This window comes from Mirounga angustirostris, unplaced genomic scaffold, assembly GCF_029215605.1.
Source record: "Mirounga angustirostris isolate CCGP_5_RB_7025 unplaced genomic scaffold, mMirAng1.0.hap1 SCAF_6, whole genome shotgun sequence".
NCBI classification, from domain to species: domain Eukaryota; kingdom Metazoa; phylum Chordata; class Mammalia; order Carnivora; family Phocidae; genus Mirounga; species Mirounga angustirostris.
Window position 1 is genome coordinate 4,333,527 of NW_026991714.1, and position 17,938 is coordinate 4,351,464.

Genomic DNA, 17,938 nt, shown 5'->3' on the forward strand with positions numbered 1-17,938 from the left:
TCGGTCTGCAGAGCTTCCGCTTCCGTGTGAGTCAGTCCTTGAGCTGAGCCATCTGAGCACATTTGTTCTCAAGGCAGCTCCGAGGCTGTCCTCTCCTACCTCCTGTTTCACCATAACAAATGAGGAGCATCTGCCACCCCTTAGCTTCCAGACTGATGAGCTTTGAACTATATACCCTTCTCTTTCCTCCAATGTACGGAGAAGTTTAATCATGATGTCTAATGAAGTTAATGGGATGACTTCTGATATTAACCCATGATTCTGACTTACCTGCCTCCAAAAGCCAAACCCCAGTTCTCACACATTTGCAGAAGAAATATTATGCCTTTTATGATATCGTTTCATAAAATTTTCGTCTCACACCACATTGGATTATTACAAACTCAGCAATAAGAAAGAGCACAGTTGACATGTTATCTGATTTTTATAATTTATTATAAAAGTTAATAATCACATTCGATCGACATCATTTTAATCTGGACTTTACTGATTGTAGTAATCTATATCACAAGATTCTTTCCATAAGTTATTTCTTAATGGTTTGTACAATAGCCTTTGGAAATACAAATCTAAGCAGTAAAATATATTATTTGAAAATTAATCATTCATAAACCAAACATACATTGTTATTGGCATATATAAAATTAAAATTTAGTTGTATATTAGTTATGATAAAAAAAATCTTGTGATGCAAATTTTTCCAATATCTGAATAATATCATTAAAACTCCAGTAAAATTTCACCTTTGGATATAAAAAAAAAAAATTTGTAATAGGATGTTGTGAAAGGTTGAATTGTAACCCTCCCAAAAAAAACATACATATTGAGGTCTGAACCCCCAACATCTCAGACTGGGAACTTATTTGGAAATAGGGTTGTTGCAGATATTATTAGTTATGTTAAGATGAGGTCATCCTGCAGGAGAAAGGGGAACCCTCCTACACTGTTGGTGGGAATGCAAGCTGGTGCAGCCACTTTGGAAAACAGTATGAAGGTTCCTCAAAAAGTTGAAAATAGAGCTACCATATGACCCAGCAATTGCACTACTGGGTATTTACCCCAAAGATACAAACGTAGTGATCCGAAGAGGTACATGCACCCCAATGTTTATAGCAGCAATGTCCACAATAGCCAAACTATGGAAAGAGCCAAGATGTTCATCAATAGATGAATGGATAAAGAAGAGGTGGTATATATATACAATGGAATATTATGCAGCCGTCAAAAAAACCCGAAATCTTGCCATTTGCAACAACGTGAATGGAACTAGAGGGTATTATGCTGAGCAAAATAAGTCAATCAGAGAAAGACAAGTATCATATGACCTCACTGATATGAGGAATTCTTAATCTCAGGAAACAAACTGAGGGTTGCTGGAGTGGTGGGGGTGGGAGGGATGGGGTGGCTGCGTGATAGACATTGGGGAGGGTATGTGCTATGGCGAGTGCTGTGAATTGTGCAAGACTTTGAATCACAGACCTGTACCCCTGAAACAAATAATACATTATATGTTTAAAAAAAGAAGAAGAAGAAGAAGAAGATAGCAGGAGGGGAAGAATGAAAGGCGGGAAATCTGAGGGGGAGACGAACCATGAGAGACTATGGACTCTGAGAAACAAACTGAGGGTTCTAGAGGGGAGGGGGGTGGAGGGATGGGTTAGCCTGGTGATGGGTATTAAGGAGGGCACGTTCTGCATGGAGCACTGGGTGTTATACGCAAACAATGAATCGTGGATCACTACATCAAAAACTAATGATGTAATGTATGGTGACTAACAACATAATAAAATAATATTAAAAAAAGAAGACGAGGTCATCCTGAAGCGGGGTGGGGGGGGGTTGCTGATCCATCCAATACGACTGGTGTCCTTATAAGAAGATCCAGCTAAGGACCACCAAAGACCAACAGCAAACCACCAAAGGCCAGGAGGCAGCAAGGAATGCTCCCCATGGGATTTCCAGGGCCCCAGCCCAGCTGTTGCCTCAGTTTCAGACCTCCAGCCTCCAGAACTGGGCGATATCCATTTCTGTTTTCAGGCACCCAGCTCCCGGTGCCTTGTGACAGCAGTCCTAGGATACGAATACAGAAGTATTTGATTTCAGGTTTGAACCCCACTGTCACTTTCTAGTAAAAGGCGTTGATGTTGTATATTGTTTAAAACTGTTGAAATTCGCCAGGCTGTGGCTAAGATTCCTCCTTAGGAATCAGAATCTTGAAGAAAGCAGACATGAGGATTCCGTCGGACACAGAAAAGCAACAGTTTGGGGTTTTTATGGGAGACGCAAGCTCTAATAAAAATATAATGGAAGTTTTTCAACAAGGACAATCAAAGTAGAATTGAAAGCAAAACACCAATACTTACACATAATGACTCTCACCTATAACATGTATTTCTCATAACGACAATTCTGCTTTGTGATCCTCATCATAAAACACTGCCAAACAACAGAATGAAAACATCTAATGTGATGTACAGTAATTTATTTATAGAACATTCAGACTGTAAAATTAAATGAATTAATTCTTTGTGAGGAAAGCTACTGGTAAAATTACCAGTAAGCTTCACATTTTTATACACACACACACACACACATACGCACTTCATTCTAGGTGTGAATAAAATTGAGTTCTTACAGAGCCGTGAAAACCAAGAGACCTACCAGAAGGCCTTCGCTCTCACTGAGCATTAGGACCGAGGATGAGGACAGCCGCGTTGACCCCCCTGTCCACCCCCCGCCCCAGATTGACCTTAGCCCGCCTCCGTACAGCTTCCAGCGGTGTGAGGCTCCTGTGGAAGGTTTCCAGCTTTGAATCAAAGCTATGCTTTCATGTGTCTGCGTCAGACCAGTCGAGTCGTCTTGTGGAGTCCACCGTCCTCATGGAGCTAACTTCTCAAATGCTTTATGTAACACCGTTTGTGCTCATTTGCATGCCTGGTGCACCTGCTCTCTGACACTCATCTGGCTCTGTGCGGCAGACGACCCCTCTAATAAGAAACGTAACCAGGGGCACCTGGGTGGCTCGGTCGTTAAGCGTCTGCCTTCGGCTCAGGTCATGGTCCCAGGGTCCCGGAATCGAGCCCCGCATCGGGCTCCCTGCTCAGCGGGGAGCCTGCTTCTCCCTTTCCCTCTGCCCCTCCCACCTCCCTACTCATGTTCTCACTCCCTCTGCTCTCTCTCTCTCAATAAATAAATAAATAAGCTTAAAAAAAAAAACCCTAACCAGAAGGGCCTGCTCTCTTGTGGAAAATCCCTAGGCTTTGGAGATCGCATTCATATAAGAGTCATGGGAATAGACACATATTAATGTGGCTCCTTTTCTTCGTGGGGGAGAAGGGGGACTCCTCATTCCCTTTAAAGGGGGGGAAACACTGGTTTTCAAAGATGAGACTAAACCTTTATCTTGAATTTCACACGAGTACTTGCAACGAGGGAGGTGTTTAGACCTTCCGTGTTCACTTCAGAGTACTTTCCGTGGGTTCTTGCACAGGGAACCCTTGGCTCACCTGGTGGCTTCTCCAGCCGGATTTGCATTAATCCTTCCTGAGACTGGACGGTTTTCTGCTTTTTATGGGTGCCATTCTTCACAGGTATTAAAGCTAAACCCTCCGCTCCCTCACCATCAGCCTTCAGTGAGTGTGCGTCCTCGTTGTCAGGAATGTGGGGGGATTAACACTTTGACTCTTCAATGAGATACCGGTTTGAAGATCCCCTTAGAGCGAGAGGAGCACATATTAATTTGTGCGGCTATTGCTTCTCGCTGGTCTTCGATGTCCCAGGATTTGGAAGAGGTTCGATTCTAATGCTGGCGTGAAGATTTAGAATCCGTAGCAATCAAAACAATATCCTTCTGGCTCATTTAATGATGACTGCCATGTCCCTGCAGATGGCACCTCCAGTGCTGTCTTCAGTGACCCACACGGGTGCTTGGGCCAGTCGCCAGCGGCAGCCCCACGTTCACGTGTGGCAGCTGGGGGCAGAGAGGACCCAGTCAGTTCCCATTTAAATCGAGTTTTCAGGGCTGGTTTGAGTCAGCTCGCTCACTAGTGTAACTATTTTTCCAGTGAAAAGTAGAAAATCTTGCATAAATATGGAAAGGGTTATGCTCCTGGAATACTGTTAATGGGGAAAAGATTTTATATGCCAACTCTGTCACTGCCATTAAATCAAGTCCATGTTCTGATAAAATTGTAGTCTGTATTGTGAATGAAATGACAGAATAATTACGGTGACAATAATGATAATTATACCAAGAAGCCTTACAGACACCGTTCTAAGCGCGTTGCCATATTAACCTGGTTAGTCCTTACAATTCAGGGTACGTGCATTATCCCCATTTTACCAGATGAGGACACTGAGGCACGAAGAAAATTGTGCACCAGAGTATGGAAAAGATTGTGGTAGATTAATGTCCCATGACTTACAGATAGGAAAACCCACAGATGCTTCCAGTCAATACATTGTGTCCACATTTACAGAGAACAAAATGTATGCAAAGAGTGTCCTGGTGATGTTATTGTTATAATTTGGAAACTCTTAACCACACGGGATCTGGCCTACACTAAGAATGGGACTAGGGTCTCCACGGACAGAACTATTGTCCAGGCCAGCTTCGTGGGGGTCACACAGGGCCCTGCTCTTCGAGGGTCCCTGCCTAGAAGAGTCCATATGCCAGCCTTAAGTCTTCATCGTTGCCATCTTGAAATACTTAACTTTTGAACAAGAGGCCCCAGATTTTCACTTTGCACTGAGCCCTGCAAACGATGTAACCCATCCCGATTGTTACAATGACTATGCAGGAATTAAGTTTCATTCCTTTCATCCATACTTTAAACATTGCTTTAGCTTGGGAACAAGATTTTATTGATAAACAAGGCTTGTTTACAAAAAAAAAAAGGCAAAGTTCTGACTTATAGGGAGTAACGGATGTTGCCATTTAAATTGTAAATATTATAAAATCAAGGGAGTTAAACTTGTCATCTTTTTAAATTGATGTGAGAGGAAATGGGATCCTCTCATCCCAGCTAGTCACTGTGTTCAGAAGTGAGCTGGTTGTCATGGAAATGCATAATAGCATGTTTATTTGGGTTAAATATGAAGTCAGACTTTTTCTGACAGAAGAGAAGTTGATTTGGCTGATTTGTTTGACAATGAAGAGTGGTTTTGCTCATTAGAAAGAGTAAACATAGGCCTCGTTTGTGCCCAGGGGAATCGTTTATGCATGTTGTCCTAGCATGATAACTGACGGCCCACCATCATTAGGTTATATGGAGGATAACTTTCACACAGAGTTAAATCTCCAAGGCGAAGATTTTTTTACTGCTCCCCCTAGAAAGTATATAATAAATGTATGTTATCAAAATATTATATTAACACCAGTGTGTTAAAATTAATATTCCAAAATTTTCTAAACCTTTCTATGTATGTCGGGTTAAACAGAGATTTCTAAAGGGCAATGGATAAAATTAAGGGTCACTCGATAAGTCTTGATAAAGTCTTTTCAGTATAAATCAGAGAAATTGGAAATTAGGGAAATAAATCCATTTGCAAGTCAGGCGGTTTTTAAATGTCTTGTTCAACAAAGTTAAGGAGAATCGAATCAGGGGCTAGAACCTCATACGTAAGTTTCCTGACAGAGAATTTGTGACTTGGGCCATATAACTTGGAAGGAGCTCAAAGGATTAAGCATGGATCGGGATGCGGCGTGGGCTGTTGACCCCGGGGGTTTAGGAAGTCAAGCAAAACTAGCCATCACATTTCCTTAGACGAGGAGAGTAATCTTTGTGTACTTCCTACCATAAAATGTAATCCCCTCACTCAAGACTTGAGGCAAATGGAGTTTCTCTTCCTTAAAGCCAACGGAGCCCAGAAGCTAAGGAAGTGCTGAAAAGTGGTAAGTAATAACCCACAATGAGAAGGGGGGTGTCAGAGTGACACGAGACCCAACTTCATGAAAGAGTTCGAATAATTGCAGCAACAAAATAAAGCAGCATTGGATTACAGCCTAAGATGTAAAATAAATATCTATGAGTTCATAGTGATATAAATCGAGGATTCAGTAAATAAATATGTGGGAGAAGAGACAGACATCTCACGCAGAGGAATTCCAAATGACTTTACATACACACTCCCCCCTCGAGGAGGAGACAGTTAGGAGAGGTTGGGGGGGTGACCCCCCTCCAGATGTGTGGGCCCTGCCCTGTGTCCCCCTTCCAATGAGCAGGGAGGCGGGGAGGCGGGGTGGGGAGACACCCACAAACACCACCTCTGCCAGGGGGCTAAGTCAACACTGACAGTCACAGATCATGTCACAGTTTTGTGCCCCGGCTGTAATGTGATGAAAGTGGTACTTCCCCTCTGATTTCAGCCGCCCCAACCCGGCAACCACAGTCCAATCATGAGAGGAATGCCCCACGAATGCCCATCACGGAGCGCACTACAATATACTGACCAGCACTCTAACACTGTCAGGGCCATCAAAAACCAGGAAGGTCTGAGGAACTGTCACCGCCCAGGGGAGGCTGAGGAGATTCGACAATAAATGTCATGTCACCTTGGATGCAATCGTCCAATAGAAAAAGGACATTCAGGGGCGCCTGGGTGGCTCAGTCATTAAGCGTCTGCCTTCGGCTCAGGTCATGGTCCCAGTGTCCTGGGATCGAGCCCCGCATCGGGCTCCCTGCTCGGCGGGAAGCCTGCTTCTCCCTCTCCCACTCCCCCTGCTTGTGTTCCCTCTCTCGCTGTGCCTCTCTCTGTCAAATAAATAAAATCTTTAAAAAAAAAAAAAAAAAGAAAAAGGACATTCAGTAAAAACTAAGAAAATCCGAATAAACCAGGGGCTTTGGGTAATAATGATGCATCAATATTGGTTCATTAACTGCAACGAATGTACCTATTAAAGTACAAGGTTCATAGTAGGGGAAATTGTCAGGGGTAGGGAGTATATGGGGAACCCTTTCTACTATCTTCCCAATTTTTCTGTAAATCTAAAACTGTTCTAAAATATAAAGTCTATTATAAAAAATAGTGATAATAAAAATGAATGGAGCTTAACAATCAGAATATCTATCATTATTTTATCATCTTTATTAAACTGGGACAAATTTCTACCTTTATATCTAATAATAATGTATACGAAATACAGCATATGGCGGAACATATTAAGTTTTACCATGGGGATCCAATCAGTAAAAAGACCATATTTATTTATTTGAGGTGGGGAGGGACGGGGGAGAGCGAGAGAATCTCACTCAGACTCCCCACTGAGCGTGGAGCCAAGGGGAGGCTCCATCCCAGGACCCTGAGATCATGACCTGAGCCAAAACCAAGAGTCGGATGGCTTAACCGACTGAGCCACCCAGGCTCCCCGACCCAGTTTCTTCAATAAATTACAAGGGGAAAGATGACAAACAGGGAGCCTATGCAGAGGTTTAAGAGACATATAAACCAATGAAATGTGAGGACCGTATTTGGGTCCTGATTTAAACAACCAAACTCCCCTGTCCCACTTTGCTCACTGTCTCACCTGGGCATTCTCATTCACCTGCCTGACAAACTATCTGCACCCAAGCCCATGTCTCAGGGTCTACCTTTGGAGAATAAACTTAAAATAATTTTTTTTTAAATAGAAGAAGAAAACTAAGTGTTCCATTTCCAGTTCTTGGCTGCACATAGCCTTGGAATTAAGCCCAGCTCCCCCTTCCCCAGCCCCAAAAGACATCAGTCAGTAGGGATCAAGATGAAGGAACTGAGCCTTTCCTATTCTCTTCTTTTTGGGGCTTTCAGAAGAACCAGTGTTTGTGGACAAGAAAGAGGAGGGGGTGTAGGAGGGGGAGGAAGGAGAAAGGTAGACATGCTCTAGAGGCTCCTATGGGTACTTTTTTTAGTTTATTAAGATAGAGGACACTGGAAGTTGGAACCACAGACAGAAAGAGAAATGAAGAGCCTGGGAAATGTGAATGGGACATTACAATTTATTTGTGCATTTTTGTGACCCTGATTGTTTCTTAAAACTAACTCAGAGCCATTTCTCTTAGAGAGACTACTGCTGCCAGATAATGAATCAGGTAATTCTTGCATCTGCCCTAACCCTCCTGTAGTTATTCATCAAAAGACTGTCTTCTTCCTGATTACAAAAAAGATTCAGTAGAAAAGATCCTTTAATGAGAAATCAGGGAGCACTATCACCCTTCCAGGTCCTGCTGGGTGGCAGACACTGGGACAAATCACTGAAGCTCTCGGACCTCAGCGTCCTCATCTGTGAAACAGGAACTTTGCCCCGTAAGGTTTGAGACTCTCTTCAGTTTCAAGAATCCTACAGTGCTATTATTGTTGGTGAGCAAACCCTCTTAAGGAAGCTCATTCCTCTCAGGAACGTATCTGCCCCCCCACCCTCCCCGGGTTCCCAGTGGGCTGGAGAGGGAGGAGCTGACCCCGGTGCGGACCCCCCCACTGCACAGCCTGAGCCCCCCTGTGGGAGGAGTCAGCGCCCCCCAAGCTGCAGCGGGATTGGGGACAGCCCAGCCGGCTCCAGCCCCCCAGGCCAGGCAAGGGACACAGGCAGGCCCCGTGCACCGGCTTAGCTGCTCCTGGGACCAACCACCTCAGAGGCTGCCTCCCCATCACCTCCCTCCAAAGACTGGCCCTTGATGAGGTCCCACCGAAGGCAGCCTGCTCTGGCTCCAGGACTCCTCGCAACGTCCTGTCTTAGAGTCTTCCTCTCCGGAGGGCTTCCCTGGGGACAGACTTCACCGGCACCGGAGCGGCTGTGAGCCAGGGAGATAGAACACGGGAACATGGGATCCTCGTGATTCTTGAGAGCCCCCCACACGCGCACAACCGCGCACACACCGCCCACATGCACACATGTGCACACGCATGCACGCACACGGACATGCCCACACCCACACACACACATGCAGAGAGACATGCATAGACACGCCCACACACATACCCAGGAATATGGTGCACACACGCTTTCCCTAAGGGGTGATGTCACCTGGCGGCAGAGGACAGCTAGCTCTAGTTTACAGTGAGATCAGAGGAGACTCACACACGGGAAAAGGCCAACAGAAGCCTCATTAACTGTAGTTTAAGCCTGGTATTAGTCGACTCTTCAGAAAGCCTACAAGCCATTCCCCTGAGGCTTGTAGGAGAAACAAAGCAGCGAGGGGAAGTGATTTTCTCCACAAGCAGAGACCTCAGTCTGCCGCTCCTGTTGTTAAGGAGCATAAATCCCCACCAATAATCACACTGATCTTCACGTCACTTCTCAAAACATAAAATGCCTTTCAGCTCCTCACCTCACCTGACTTTCACAGCAAGCTGTGAGTTACTGGGGTCATGAGGAAAGAAGCAAGGGGATCGGGAGACCTAGTCTCTGCCACCTGCTTGCTGGTGGCTTAAGGGAGTGACTTGTCCTCAGGGCAAGTTTTGCCTTCATTTTACAAACCAGGAAGCTGAGGCCCAAGCAGGATAAGTGACTTGTCCCGACCAACCAGCAATATCAACGGCACAGACTAGAAAGAGTGAGCACTTGAAGCAACAGCTTCTTTGTTACGGGGTCTCTTGTCCACGTAGAAATGATATTCGGGGGCACCTGGGGGGCTCAGTACGTGAAGCATCTGCCTTCGGCTCAGGTCGTGATCCCAGGGTCCTGGGATCGAGCCCCGCGTTGGGCTCCCTGCTCAGCGGGGAGCCTGCTTCTCCCTCTTCCTCTGCAGCTCCCCTTGCTTGTGCTCTCTCTTTCTCTCAAATAAATAAATAAAATCTGAAAGAAAGAAAGAAAGAAAGAAAGAAAGAAAGAAAGAAAGAAAGAAAGAAAGAAAGAAAGAAAGAAAGAAAAAGGAAGGAAGGAAGGAAGAGAGAGAGAGAGAGAGAAAGAAAGAAAGAAAGAAAGAAAGAAAGAAAGAAAGAAAGAAAGAAAGAAAGAAAGAAAAAGAAAGGAAGGAAGGAAGGAAGGAAGAAAGAAAGAGAGAAAGAAAGAAAGAAAGAAAGAAAGAAAGGAAAAGAAAGGAAGGAAGGAAGGAAGAAAGAAAGAGAGAGAAAGAAAGAAAGAAAGAAAGAAAAAGGAAGGAAGGAAGAAAGAAAGAGAGAGAGAGAGAGAAAGAAAGAAAGAAAGAAAGAAAGAGAAAGAAAGAAAAAGAAAGGAAGGAAGGAAGAAAGAAAGAAAGAGAGAGAGAGAAAGAAAGAAAGAAAGAAAGAAAGAAAGAAAGAAAGAAAGAAAGAAAGAAAGAAAGAAAGAAAGAAAGGAAAAGAAATGATACCCAAAGGCTGAGTTGGGCAGGGTGGGTAGGACGCAGGACTCCTGAGGTGCAGAAGACAGGAAATCCATCACTGAAAAATCATTTTTATTGTTTTCTCCTTGTTATTTTTTCAGAGAAATGACTGTGTAAATGTCAATGCCTGTGGAATCAATAAGGAGCAAAAGGAGGGGGTGAGCATGACTCACACATGTGACTCCCCCAAACCCCACGTCTGACAAATAACCTGAGGCCACCGAAGCGTTACAGGCCCCACCTGCCAGTCACAGCTGGTAGTGAAGTGTCTCGCGAAGTGTCTTGTGCAGACCCATCCTCACCGCTTCTAGGCACTTCGACGGGGTGAGAAGAGCAGAGGCCTAGAAGTGCGGCGTCCAGACGCCCAAAGCACCTCGGTTAGAATCCTCTTTTCGGTGTTGTCCCAAATCTACTGCTTGCAGGTCTGAAGCCATGCCTCCTAGCTCTGATGGGATAGCACGAGCTGGTTTGTGCCTACAGAGCCACTTCCTTCCTAAAGAGTCCAATCACACCCTTTTCCACCTTGCTCTTTACCACCTGAAGAGCCCTTGATGGAGGAGCCATTCACCTCAGTACTTGTCTTCCCAGAGGACCGCCCCCCAACTCTGCTGAAGCCTGGAGGAGGGGCTTTCCCCAAAAGAAAAAGGAGGAACAGGAAGCAGAGCAAGAGTTCCAGCGTAGTGCTGGCCCAAGGGCTCTGCCAGCAGCCGAGCCCACGCAGGTGGGACGAGGCAGCCCCTGCCGTTCACCCCCCCAGGGGGACATTCCTATCATGGCCCCGTTGTTGGGCAGCCCATCTGCCCACTGCCTGCCTTCCAGCTGTAGTCTCCCTATCCGGAGTTTTACTTCTCCTGGATTTTTAGTGGGAAAGGTTCAAGACAAGGTAAAGAAATTCGTGTGCATTTTTTTCATCAAATATAGCCCTTTGGGAAGTGTAGTGGGTGTGACTCAGCTTTACACTAGGAAGTCATAAAGTTTGCCAGCGCTAACCTCATCCCACGTCACCCTCTGCGGTGCAGAAGTACCAGTACGACGTGATTCGGTGCTTACCCAGAGAAGGAAGAATCACTGATTCCCAAACCTCTCTGTACCACTAACTGCTGCTTTCCATGTGAACTCTGCTGTGCTGGTTTCACTTGCTCCATTAACATTTATAGAATGTGATTTATGAACCTCAGAGAGTCTGATCCATTGCACCTTATACAACTGGATAAGCCGAAAGGAAAATGCACACACTCATCTTGGCATTAAAAACAAAAAGACAGTTGTCCCACTTATGCACCATCATGGTCGGATGATAATATGCAGAGGACGCACACTGGCCGAGGGGCTGGGGAGCAGATGCACAGTCAGGGTGGGCTCAGAAGCATGGTGAGGGTTGTGTCCGGAGAAATCTCATTCAGCTGTAGTAATGGAGACCCAAATACAGCAGCCTAAGCAAAACAAAGGGTTCATTTTGTCACATACAAGAAATCAAAAGATACAAGGCACAAAGGGTGGTGATGTAGTTTCACAAAGTTATCAACAACCCAAGTTGCCTGGAACTTATGAACCAACCATTCTTATTCGGCGACTCCCGTTCTCAAAGTTACAAGATGACTGATGAGATCTAAGCCATTGTATCTGTTTTCAAAACTAGCAGAAAAGATAAAAAGACTAAGGGCAAAAGATTATGCCCTGGCATTCTGTCCCCTTTCAAGGAAACTTCCCAGAAGTCCCACCTAACAACTTTTATTTTTTTTAAGATTTTTATTTTTTTATTTGACAGGAAGAGTGCAAGCAGGGGGAGCGGGAGAGGGAGAGGGAGAAGCAGATTCCCTGCTGAGCAGGGAGCCCAACACAGGGTTCCATCCCAGGACCCCGGGATCATGACCTGAGCGGAAGGCAGACGCTTAACCGACTGAGCCACCCAGACACCCACGACTTTTGCTTAAATACCATTGGCCAGACTTGGCTTGTGACCAAACGTAAGGGTGATGAACGAGGGTTTACTTCGAGGCAGAATGGAAAAATAGATATTGAGGGGGCAAAAAGCAAATGCTTTCACAGCAATCCACAATCTGTATAAAGTCAGTGAGCTGGGTTGTGGGATCTCAGCTCAGCTCAGCACACAGTGGACATGAAATCGTCGAGATGGTGAGAGGTATGTACTGTAGGGGTGAGCTTAGTAGGACAGCGGGAAGCATGCAGAGTCAGGTGGGAGATTAACAAAGTGAAGAGTGGGACGTAATCTGGGTGGGCTCAGCGAGACAGCGAGGGGTATGCAAAGTCGGTGCGGGTTCAGAGTTAGTTAGCGTCCCTTTGGCCAGTCCGGATGAACCTTCATGAAAGCCGTTAGACCCATTTTGCAGCTTTTGTCCATAAGAACCACTCGCACAATTAAGGGAAGTGAGAAACCCCCTGCTGTCCTCAGTGGAGGCCATGCCCACCCCACTGGCTGTGTACACACTTTGTAACGAGGGTCTGCCTTCATCAGGACAGATGTCACATTTGCAGGGACAGGTGGTCCCTCCTGTCAGTCCCAAGCAGCCTCCACTTTGCTATGGTCCTTCTGTGGCCCAGCTTCCTCAGGTTAGCAGGCTTCATACATCACAGCGGGCAGGTTTATACACCTCGACCCAAAGCCAGAATTGCTAGCAAATTACCTTGACATGTTGATTGCTTGCCTTATCTCACCCTGGAGGCCTCCCCAGTCCTCCTTCACACCCTCAGAAACACTTCCAATTACTGCACTGGTTTATCAGGGACTGCTTTCTTGGTGTTCCCATTCTGCTCTCTACAACCTTGGTTGTCTGAGTGATAGATCTCTGAGTTGTTGCTGCATCCCTCTTAGATTTGCCCCCGCTTGTCTCCGCCTCTGTTCCTCGAGGATGGGTTTTATTGCCCTGGAGATGTGGCTTGCACCCTCTGTAAGACAGATTTCCAGAAGCAGAATGCCAAACATAACACTTCGTCAGACTTCTTGATTTACACAATGGGAGGAAATCTTTACTTAGGATCTCAAAGGACAGCAGAGAATTTCAACATAAACCGGGAATAGTGCTCTGTTGTTGATCCAGCCAATGCCAAGTTGATGATGGGAAGGCACACTGGTGTGTCACAGGACTGCAAAGCACCATCCCAAATCCCTCCCAAGGCCAGCATTCCCAGCCCCCTCAGACCCTGCAGCTCAAACACTGCTACGCCTATAGTCAAGTATGACATTGTAGAGATCAACAACTTTGAGAGTCACACCTGAAATTGCTTGATTTGGGTTAGGAACGTGGTTGATGACATGCCCTTAAAATCATCATAAACTCTAAGAGTTGGCACTGACTCATTGACTTACCTGCCATAAAGTCATACGTTTAGAAATAAGCTCAATGTGAGTTCTTAAGAACAGTGGTCTGAAAGAATGGATATTTGAGGACCCACCCTATCTTTTTTTTAAGATTTTATTTATTTATTTGAGAGAGAGAGAGAAAAAGTGAGAGCACGAGCTGGGAGAGGGGCAGAGAGAAGAGGACTCCCCACTGGGCAGGGAGCCCGATGATTCCAGGACCCCGGGATTGTGACCTGAGCAGAAGGCAGACAATTAACTGACCGAGCCACCCAGGCACCCCAAGGACCCACCCTATCTTAATTTGCATATGCCTTAATGTATTCCCGGAAAATGGTTAATAATTGATCCAGTCTCCTTTGCCCAAGAAATTACCCATGGTTATATATTCTCAACAAACCTGTGAGACAAAGTGCCAGAGCTCTGCTGGGAATCAGATATTGAGTTTTGTTTTGATTTGGGTTAGTTATCTTGGATGGGAAATTCCCCTTCCTTTGATAATACCCCTTGAGATAAGTTGGGATTTCACACAGGTAAAGTTACATCAAAAATCTAGACTCTGTAGGGAAACTGACTTTTGTTCACTTGTAGAATGAGTAAGAAGCAATCAAAATTATCATTCATGAACCCACATCACAGGAACATGTCTGATCTTCTTTGGAGAGGTGGGCTGACCCCAATTTCAGGCCACCACAGGAACTCAGTATAAATTTCCAACACTATGTTATAATTTATAGAAGCCTAGCTAACTCAACAACTGGCAAGAATAATAATTATTGCTCCTTGGTTACAAAATATTTCTTTTGTTCAAGCATTCTTTGAACTCTCATTCCATATAAAACAGCTCCATCATCAAAGAGGCCATGAGAATTTGCCAGTTGCTAGATGGTAACATGAGGTTGTTGAGCCTTCCACAGTCCTCTTGTTTACTTGGCTGCTCAATGAGATGGAATCTCCGTATTGGGTCGGGACTGCTGCTAATGAAGGGTCCTGAGCCAGGGTGGGAAGCCAGGCAGAAAAATAGAACAAATCTGGGAATTACAGGTAGGGGCTGGAAATGGGGAAAGCCAACAGGGCTCAGAAGCCCAAATGAACAGTCAGGAATCAGATGCCTCTCAGGAGTCAAGACTAACCTCTCAGGATGTTAAAGACCCAGCCAGCAGTTAGGAACCAGGAAACCCACAGGCACCAGAGCCTGGCAACATCAGATTTGGAGTCATCATCACAATGGGTTTGACACTGACGTACCTGCTCTCAGGGGAAGAGGCTCTTCCTCCAGTTCTGTGGGGGCAATCTAGGATGTGACCCTTCTGTGTGGTTCAGGTAGAAACAGAGGGTCCGCGTGAGAAGGGATGGAGTTGAATGAGAGAGGCACATGTGTGGAATTACACTGAAAGACACAACACGACATTCAGTGCGGTGCTTGGGGACGGTCAGAACCGCCAGCCGGTATTTAGACACTTATGTCGTGTCAGGACTGGGGGGCACACTGGCCAGGAATAGCCATGAGGGGTCAGGGGAAAAAATGGAAATGGAGAAATTTTACTTTGACACTTTCCCAGCTCCCTCTCTGTCAGTTCCACATCTCCACCTTCTGGCACACTTCCTTGCTGGTTCCCCAGTGCCAAGCAATCCCAGGCTGCCCATCTGTGGTCCACATTCTTCTTCGGAGGCATGGCACTCACATCTCTCCATTCCTCAAAGTTGTCCAAGTTAAAAAAAAAAAAGTGCTTTTTTTTTTTTTTTAATTTAGAAGGCATGTCACAGATGCTAAGAGGAAAGCAGGTGCACCAGAGAAAGTCTAAAGGAGGTATAAATGATGAGTATGCTTTGTGCTCCTGAAGGTATTAGTACTTGAAGGGAAGAACTAATTAATACAAAAGAGCCTCTAGAGCTCTGTCCCCCAGCGCTCTAGATGAATAGGGGTTAAAAAAAAAAGTCTCTCTTCTAAAAAAGAATTACTTAAGCATATGACTTGACTTACATCTTTTTAAAAAGTTGTTGGTTTCCTTCACAATAAAAAAAAAAAAAATCAAGGCTTCTAAGGACGCTGTCTGAAAGGGATAACTGATTCGTCTCCCTTATCTCCCTTTTAATCAAATATAGTTCTAGAAAGAAACACAGACAACTTGAATTTTAATGGTTTCCCAAAAATGATACTTGGCCATATTAAAAAAAAAAAAAAGCAGACATTCTGTTTTCTAGGACAAGAGATAAATTATCACAGAGGCCACACGGCGCAGCGGGGAGAGCACGAAGTCCTCGTATTTTCCCTCCAAGCCCCTCCTTATCACTGGCTCAGCTCCTCACAGAGACAACACTTGCAGAGTCCTTCTGAAGATTACAAATCAGGTATGTGAAGTCTCCAGCACAGACCCGGCACACTGATGGATACCAGCCATTGTTGAATGAGCGTGCTTACCTAAGGGACGCCCAACTGCCTCTCGTAAATGCATTTCTACCTCATCCAAGGAGAGAGCGTGGCAGGAGAAATTCCTGCATAAGATCCAGAAAACTGGGGAACAGTCTCAGCTTGCACCAGCTGGCTGTATGAGTCTCCGCAAGACATTTGTGTCCTCTGGGCCTCTGATTGCTCATCTGAAAAATGAAGGATTTGAACTACACGATAACTTTGGTCACTTCTGGATCCAGGGATCTCTGACACCAATTCATGACCTTCCCAGGCAGAAGGAAGGCTGGTAAAAGGCTGCCCCTTTTAGATGGTTGATCAGAGATCCGATGTGCCCAATGTACCTCTGCATTCACCCTTCCACCTGTGGTTCCCAGCCCTGCCCCGCCTCTTCAGACCCTGCTCAAGACCACAAATGGTCTTTGACCCCCAAGACCAGATGGAAACCCCTCCACTGATACTGCCCTGAGATTTAGGATAATATGCTTAAATTATCCGGTCCTCAGTTTTCTCCTCTGCAAAAGTAGCAGAGTAATCTTCACCTCATTGACCTGTGATTAGGATTAGATGAGACACCAAATAGGGAAATGATTTATAGGCTGGATGGCACAGTGCAAAGCGAATATAGCAGCTGCAGTTATGGGTGGTTTAACACCATTGGAAGCACTCTGTGGGAAGGACCCCAAGAGGATGGATTCTGAGTCTGGACACTGGCGAGCTCCTGCCCTTTGGGGGTTATGTGTGCCCAGAAGAATCTGGCAGAATGGCATTGGATTTTGCTGTAATCAGACATTGTTTTTTTGTCTTCCTAACCAAGAAAGGAAGTTTGTTTAAACTTTCACTTGTAGGCAAGGGGAAGGATCTTGTTTTAATGGCCCGGAAAGGTTTTCACACCATTAGCAATATCCTACCCAACTGACCTGGGGTTTTCCTATTTCAAGAGGCAATTGTGGACTTTCAGGAAAACCACCTATTACAAGTTGTAACCAATTAATCAAGCACAGGAAGGAACTGCAGAGCTGTCCCCACAAAGCCCCACTCTTCAGCTCTGCTGGGCATCCTGTCCAGGGAACACCAGGCTCCCATGGTCACAAGGAGGCTACAAGAAAGAGAAGGCACTCAGAAGCAGGTGAGCACACTTTTGGGCTCCTCAGACATGTCCTGAGATGTCCTCTGTTTGCAGGGCTGCTCAAGGCTGTAGAATTTCTTTCAGCATTCTCTCCACATGGAAGCCGAAGTGCTATTTGTTGATAAAAGGTTTTACGCAGTTACCTCAGAACATAGCCCCATGTGTTGGGTTTTCTGAGCAGTCAGCTCTGTGGAAGCCTTAATTAGCATCTGTCTCTCTCTCTGAGTCCATCCCGTCCACATGTGCAGGTCGCATGCCCTTGGACAGAGCTGGTTTCATAAACAGAAGAGTAAGCAAGTACTCGTATAGTATAACTTGAGACGTGTCACAATCTCTGCTGCCCAAAATATCTTCCCGGCCAAATGCCACAGTGCCTAGAATTCCCAGCATGAAACCCACTGCAGCTACTCCTACCTGCCCTTCACCTCATCCTCTCCCCGGGTGTCTACACATATGAATCACAGCCCCCCATCCAGGCCTGGCTCAGTAGCACTCTTCCGTGAAGCATCCCATGATCCTCCATTTGCAAGTGATCCCTCACTATTCTGAATTCATGCATCGTTTATGATACATATGACTTCATGTTTACACGTGTGCTGTTTCCCACTAGGCACAATCTTGAGGGTCAATCCCTCATGGAGGTCTTATTTATCTTGGTACCACTGTCCCATCCCCAGAGCGGGCCCCTTGTTTGGAACCAGTATCTGACCCGTGGACGCCATGTGGTGAGTGGGTGGTAAGCCAGCTTCACCTGGGCTGAGGTTTTGTTGTCCACCAGCTCCACATACCCCTCAACTGTCACT

General features: G+C 45.6%; 1 protein-coding gene across 5 annotated transcripts in view; it reads right to left on the bottom strand.

Moving 5' to 3' along the window:
* Positions 1 to 17,938, bottom strand: part of LOC123845297 (C-reactive protein-like) — a 62,159-nt gene that overhangs the window by 24,940 nt on the left and 19,281 nt on the right. The window contains exons 1-2 of one of the 5 annotated variants that reach the window (XR_010412163.1): positions 12,923 to 13,416; positions 10,308 to 11,710 (exon numbers count right to left, since the gene is read on the bottom strand). The exons of 1 other annotated variant lie outside the window; for it this stretch is intronic. The gene's annotated coding sequence lies outside the window, so the exon portion shown is untranslated. Of the gene's footprint in view, positions 1 to 463; positions 3,971 to 10,307; positions 11,711 to 12,922; positions 13,417 to 14,844; positions 14,987 to 17,938 lie in introns of those variants that run through there. 3 more of the 5 variants (XR_010412159.1, XR_010412162.1, XR_010412160.1) reach the window with 3 other exon arrangements.